Genomic DNA, 8,801 nt, shown 5'->3' with positions numbered 1-8,801 from the left:
CCATCTATATCACCATCCTGTCCATCTATATCTATATCACCATCCTGTCAATCTATATCTATATCACCATCCTGTCCAACTATATCTATATCACCATCCTGTCCATCTAAAGCTATATCACCATCATGTCCATCTATATCACCATCCTGTCCAGCTATATCACCATCCTGTCCAACTATATCTATATCACCATCCTGTCCATCTATATCACCATCCTGTCCATCTATATCACCATCCTGTCCATCTATATCACCATCCAGTCCAACTATATCACCATACTGTCCATCTATATCACCATCCTGTCAATCTATATCAATTTCACCATCCTGTCCATCTATATCACCATCCTGTTCATCGATATTACCTCCCTGTCCAGCTATATCTATATCACCATTCTGTCCATCTATATCTATATCACCATCTGTCCAGCTATATCTATATCAGCATCCTGTCCATCTATATCACCATCCTGTCCATCCATATCACCATCCTGTCCATCCATATCACCATCCTGTCCATCTATGTCACCATCCTGTCCATCTATATATCTATATCCCCATCCTGTCCAGCTATAGCTATATCACCTTCCTGTCCATCTATATCACAATCCTGTTCATCTATATCACCATCCTGTTCATCTATATCACCATCCTGTCCATCCATATCTATATCACCATCCTGTCCATCCATATCACCATCCTGTCCATCTATATCTATATCACCATCCTGTCCATCTATATCACCATCCTGTCCATCCATATCTATATCACCATCCTGTCCATCCATATCACCATCCTGTCCATCTATATCTATATCACCATACTGTCCATTCATATCTATATCACCATCCTGTCCATCCATATCTATATCACCATCCTGTCCATCCATATCACCATCCTGTCCATCTATATCTATATCACCATCCTGTCCATTCATATCTATATCACCATCCTGTCCATCTATATCTATATCAACATCCTGTCCATCTATATCTATACCACCATCCTGTCCAGCTATATCTATTTCACCATCCTATCCATCTATATCTATACCACTATCCTGTCCATCTAGATCACCACCCTGTCCATCTATATCTGTATCACCATCCTGTCCATCTATATCACCATCCTGTCTATCTATATCTATATCACCATCCTGTCCATCCATATCTATATCACCATCCTGTCCATCCATATCACCATCCTGTACATCTATATCTATTTCACCATCCTGTCCATCTATATCTATATCACCATCCTGTCCATCCATATCTATATCACCATCCTGTCCATCCATATCACCATCCTGTCCATCTATATCTATATCACCATCCTGTCCATCCATATCTATATCACCATTCTGTCCATCTATATCACCATCCTGTTCATCTATATCTATATCACCATCCTGTCCGTCTATATCTATATCACCTTACTGTCCACCTATATCACCATCCTGTCCATCTATATCTATATCACCATCCTGTCCATCTATATCTATATCACCATCCTGTCCATCCATATCTATATCACCATCCTGTCCATCTATATCTATATCACCTTCCTGTCCATCTATATCACCATCCTGTCCATCTATATCTATATCACCATCCTGTCCAACTATATCTATATCACCATCCTGTCAATCTAAAGCTATATCACCATCATGTCCATCTATATCACCATCCTGTCCATCTATATCACCATCCTGTCCAACTATATCTATATCACCATCCTGTCCAGCTATATCACCATCCTGTTAATCTATATCACCTTCCTGTCCAGCTATATCTATATCACCATTCTGTCCATCTATATCTATATTACCATACTGTCCAGCTATATCACCATCCTGTCCATCTATATCACCATCCTGTCCATCTATATCACCATCCTGTCCATCTATATCACCATCCAGTCCAACTATATCACCATACTGTCCATCTACATCACCATCCTGTCAATCTATATCAATTTCACCATCCTGTCCATCTATATCACCATCCTGTTCATCGATATTACCTCCCTGTCCAGTTATATCTATATCACCATTCTGTCCAGCTATATCTATATCACCATCCTGTCCAGCTATATCACCATCCTGTCCAGCTATATCATCATCCTGTCCACCCATATCACCATCCTGTCCATCCATATCACCATCCTGTCCATCTATGTCACCATCCTGTCCATCTATATAACTATATCACCATCCTGTCCAGCTATAGCTATATCACCTTCCTGTCCATCTATATCACAATCCTGTTCATCTATATCACCATCCTGTTCATCTATATCACCATCCTGTCCATCCATATCTATATCACCATCCTGTCCATCCATATCACCATCCTGTCCATCTATATCTATATCACCATCCTGTCCATCTATATCACCATCCTGTCCATCCATATCTATATCACCATCCTGTCCATCCATATCACCATCCTGTCCATCTATATCTATATCACCATCCTGTCCATTCATATCTATATCACCATCCTGTCCAACTATATCTATATCACCATCCTGTCCATCTATATCTATATCAACATCCTGTCCATCTATATCTATACCACCATCCTGTCCAGCTATATCTATTTCACCATCCTATCCATCTATATCTATACCACTATCCTGTCCATCTAGATCACCACCCTGTCCATCTATATCTGTATCACCATCCTGTCCATCTATATCACCATCCTGTCTATCTATATCTATATCACCATCCTGTCCATCCATATCTATATCACCATCCTGTCCATCCATATCACCATCCTGTACATCTATATCTATTTCACCATCCTGTCCATCTATATCTATATCACCATCCTGTCCATCCATATCTATATCACCATCCTGTCCATCCATATCACCATCCTGTCCATCTATATCTATATCACCATCCTGTCCATCCATATCTATATCACCATTCTGTCCATCTATATCACCATCCTGTTCATCTATATCTATATCACCATCCTGTCCGTCTATATCTATATCACCTTACTGTCCACCTATATCACCATCCTGTCCATCTATATCTATATCACCATCCTGTCCATCTATATCTATATCACCATCCTGTCCATCCATATCTATATCACCATCCTGTCCATCTATATCTATATCACCTTCCTGTCCATCTATATCACCATCCTGTCCATCTATATCTATATCACCATCCTGTCCATCTATATCTATATCACCATCCTGTCCAACTATATATCTATATCACCATCCTGTCAATCTAAAGCTATATCACCATCATGTCCATCTATATCACCATCCTGTCCATCTATATCACCATCCTGTCCAACTATATCTATATCACCATCCTGTCCAGCTATATCACCATCCTGTTAATCTATATCACCTTCCTGTCCAGCTATATCTATATCACCATTCTGTCCATCTATATCTATATTACCATACTGTCCAGCTATATCACCATCCTGTCCATCTATATCACCATCCTGTCCATCTATATCACCATCCTGTCCATCTATATCACCATCCAGTCCAACTATATCACCATACTGTCCATCTACATCACCATCCTGTCAATCTATATCAATTTCACCATCCTGTCCATCTATATCACCATCCTGTTCATCGATATTACCTCCTGTCCAGTTATATCTATATCACCATTCTGTCCAGCTATATCTATATCACCATCCTGTCCAGCTATATCACCATCCTGTCCAGCTATATCATCATCCTGTCCACCCATATCACCATCCTGTCCATCCATATCACCATCCTGTCCATCTATGTCACCATCCTGTCCATCTATATAACTATATCACCATCCTGTCCAGCTATAGCTATATCACCTTCCTGTCCATCTATATCACAATCCTGTTCATCTATATCACCATCCTGTTCATCTATATCACCATCCTGTCCATCCATATCTATATCACCATCCTGTCCATCCATATCACCATCCTGTCCATCTATATCTATATCACCATCCTGTCCATCTATATCACCATCCTGCCCATCCATATCTATATCACCATCCTGTCCATCCATATCACCATCCTGTCCATCTATATCTATATCACCATCCTGTCCATTCATATCTATATCACCATCCTGTCCAACTATATCTATATCACCATCCTGTCCATCTATATCTATATCAACATCCTGTCCATCTATATCTATACCACCATCCTGTCCAGCTATATCTATTTCACCATCCTATCCATCTATATCTATACCACTATCCTGTCCATCTAGATCACCACCCTGTCCATCTATATCTGTATCACCATCCTGTCCATCTATATCACCATCCTGTCCATCTATATCTATATCACCATCCTGTCCATCCATATCTATATCACCATCCTGTCCATCCATATCACCATCCTGTCCATCTATATCTATATCACCATCCTGTCCATCTATATCTATATCACCATCCTGTCCATCCATATCTATATCACCATCCTGTCCATCCATATCACCATCCCTGTCCATCTATATCTATATCACCATCCTGTCCATCCATATCTATATCACCATCCTGTCCATCTATATCACCATCCTGTCCATCTATATCTATATCACCATCCTGTCCGCTCATATCTATATCACCTTACTGTCCACCTATATCACCATCCTGTCCATCTATATCTATATCACCATCCTGTCCATCTATATCTATATCACCATCCTGTCCATCCATATCTATATCACCATCCTGTCCATCTATATCTATATCACCTTCCTGTCCATCTATATCACCATCCTGTCCATCTATATCTATATCACCATCCTGTCCATATATATCTATATCACCATCCTGTCCAACTATATCTATATCACCATCCTGTCCATCTAAAGCTATATCACCATCATGTCCATCTATATCACCATCCTGTCCATCTATATCACCATCCTGTCCAACTATATCTATATCACCATCCTGTCCAGCTATATCACCATCCTGTTCATCTATATCACCTTCCTGTCCAGCTATATCTATATCACCATTCTGTCCATCTATATCTATATTACCATCCTGTCCAGCTATATCACCATCCTGTCCAGCTATATCACCATCCTGTCCAGCTATATCACCATCCTGTCCATCTATATCACCATCCTGTCCATCTATATCACCATCCAGTCCAACTATATCACCATACTGTCCATCTATATCACCATCCTGTCAATCTATATCAATTTCACCATCCTGTCCATCTATATCACCATCCTGTCCATCCATATCACCATCCTGTCCATCCATATCACCATCCTGTCCATCTATGTCACCATCCTGTCCAGCTATAGCTATATCACCTTCCTGTCCATCTATATCACAATCCTGTTCATCTATATCACCATCCTGTTCATCTATATCACCATCCTGTCCAGCTATATCTATATCTATATCTATATCGTGGTCTTCTGTAGCTCAATTGGTAGAGCATGGCGTTTGTAACGCCAGGGTAGTGGGTTCGATCCCCGGGACCACCCATACGTAAAAATGTATGCACACATGACTGTAAGTCGCTTTGGATAAAAGCGTCTGCTAAATGGCATATTATATTATATTATTATATATTATATTATTATATCACCATCCTGTCCATCTATATCACCATCCTGTCCATCTATATCACCATCCTGTCCATCTATATCACCATCCTGTCCATCTATATCACCACCCTGTCCTTCTATATCACCATCCTGTCCATCTATATCTATATCACCATCCTGTCCATCCATATCACCATCCTGTCCATCTATGTCACCATCCTGTCCATCTATATCTATATCACCATCCTGTCCATCTATATCTATATCACCATCCTGTCCATCTATATCTATATCACCATCCTGTCCATCCATATCACCATCCTGTCCATCTATGTCACCATCCTGTCCATCTATATCTATATCACCTTCCTGTCCATCTATATCTATATCACCATCCTGTCCATCTATATCTATATCACCTTCCTGTCCATCTATATCACCACCCTGTCCATCTATATCTATATCACCATCCTGTCCATCTATATGTATATCACCATCCTGTCCATCTATATCTATATCACCATCCTGTCCAACTATACCTATATCACCATCCTGTCAACCTAAAGCTATATCACCATCCTGTCCATCTATATCTATATCACCATCCTGTCCATCTATATCTATATCACCATCCTGTCCAACTATACCTATATCACCATCCTGTCAATCTAAAGCTATATCACCATCATGTCCATCTATATCACCATCCTGTCCATCTATATCACCATCCTGTCCAACTATATCTATATCACCATCCTGTCTAGCTATATCACCATCCTGTTCATCTATAACACCTTACTGTCCAGATATATATCTATATCACCATTCTGTCCATCTATATCTATATCACCATCCTGTCCAGCTATATCACCATCCTGTCCATCTATATCACCATCCTGTCCAGCTATATCACCATCCTGTCCATCTATATCACCATCCTGTCCATCTATATTACCATCCTGTCCAACTATATCACCATCCTGTCCATCTATATCACCATCCTGTCCATCTATATCACCATCCTGTCCATCTATATCACCATCCTGTTCATCGATATCACCTTCCTGTCCAGCTATATCTATATCACCATTCTGTCCATCTATATCTATATCACCATCCTGTCCAGCTATATCACCATCCTGTCCATCCATATCACCATCCTGTCCATCTATGTCACCATCCTGTCCATCTATATCTATATCACCTTCCTGTCCATCTATATCACAATCCTGTTCATCTATATCACCATCCTGTTCATCTATATCACCATCCTGTCCAGCTATATCTATAGCTATATATCGTGGTCCTCTGTAGCTCAATTGGTAGAGCATGGCGCTTTGTAACGCCAGGGTAGTGGGTTCGATCCCCGGGACCACCCATACGTAAAAATTAGGGGTGTAACGATTCGTTTTAACAACGATTCGATTTGTATCACGATTCGTGGTTGTCGATACGATTCAAGGGACGATATTGGTTCATTTAGAACGATACGATCCGAAACGATTCAGTGACTTGAAATCGATTCAGTAACCTTTTAGCCAAAAAATTCAACCAGTGTGACTGAAATAAATACCTGGATACTGGACAGTGCAGGTGAAGTTTCCTAGATTCCTGTTTCTTGTAAGGACCGCAATGGTGGCTTGATAATTTCTCGCTCGTCGGCTTCTCCTCTGTCGTCCGCCATGCTATGTTTTGTTGTCTTTGCGCCTTTGCGCTGCTGCTAGCGCGGGGCGATGACGTCACGGATAGGCAGACTGAATCGAGTAATGTTTAAAGCCTTTATCATTAAAAGTGCTAAGAAAAAAACATCCATATAAAGTCTGACGTGCTTAAATCCAATGGGTTATTTCCTAGTATCGATACAATCGATTTATTACATTTTAAAACGATGTTAGATTGATATATGTTGTCCAAAAGGCCAACTCGCCGAGCACAGATCGATGTAGTTGGATCATAGGAATATAAATCGATACATCGATGTAGTAGATGGATCGTTACACCCCTAGTAAAAATGTATGCACACATGACTGTAAGTCGCTTTGGATAAAAGCGTCTGCTAAATGGCATATTATATTATATTATTATATATTATATTATTATATCACCATCCTGTCCATCTATATCACCATCCTGTCCATCTATATCACCATCCTGTCCATCTATATCTATATCACCATCCTGTCCATCTATATCACCATCCTGTCCAGCTATATCGATATCACCATCCTGTCCTGCTATATCACCATCCTGTCCATCTATATCTATATCACCATCCTGTCCATCTATATCTATATCACCATCCTGTCCATCTATATCTACATCACCATCCTGTCCATCCATATCACCATCCTGTCCATCTATGTCACCATCCTGTCCATCTATATCTATATCACCATCCTGTCCAGCTATATCTATATCACCTTCCTGTCCATCTATATCACCATCCTGTTCATCTATATCACCATCCTGTCCAGCTATATCTATATCACCATCCTGTCCATCTATATATCTATATCACCATCCTGTCCATCTATATCACCATCCTGTCCATCTATATCAATTTCACCATCCTGTCCATCTATATCACCATCCTGTTCATCGATATTACCTCCCTGTCCAGCTATATCTATATCACCATTCTGTCCATCTATATCTATATCACCATCCTGTCCAGCTATATCACCATCCTGTCCAGCTATATCTATATCACCATCCTGTCCATCTATATCACCATCCTGTCCATCCATATCACCATCCTGTCCATCCATATCACCATCCTGTCCATCTATGTCACCATCCTGTCCAGCTATAGCTATATCACCTTCCTGTCCATCTATATCACAATCCTGTTCATCTATATCACCATCCTGCTCATCTATATCACCATCCTGCCCAGCTATATCTATATCTATATCTATATCGTGGTCTTCTGTAGCTCAATTGGTAGAGCATGGCGTTTGTAACGCCAGGGTAGTGGGTTCGATCCCCGGGACCACCCATACGTAAAAATGTATGCACACATGACTGTAAGTCGCTTTGGATAAAAGCGTCTACAAATGGCATATTATATTATATTATTATATATTATATTATTATATCACCATCCTGTCCATCTATATCACCATCCTGTCCATCTATATCACCATCCTGTCCATCTATATCACCATCCTGTCCATCTATATCACCACCCTGTCCTTCTATATCACCATCCTGTCCATCTATATCTATATCACCATCCTG

Source organism: Coregonus clupeaformis, unplaced genomic scaffold, assembly GCF_020615455.1.
Source record: "Coregonus clupeaformis isolate EN_2021a unplaced genomic scaffold, ASM2061545v1 scaf0001, whole genome shotgun sequence".
Taxonomy (NCBI): domain Eukaryota; kingdom Metazoa; phylum Chordata; class Actinopteri; order Salmoniformes; family Salmonidae; genus Coregonus; species Coregonus clupeaformis.
Note: the sequence above shows the minus strand (reverse complement) of the source record.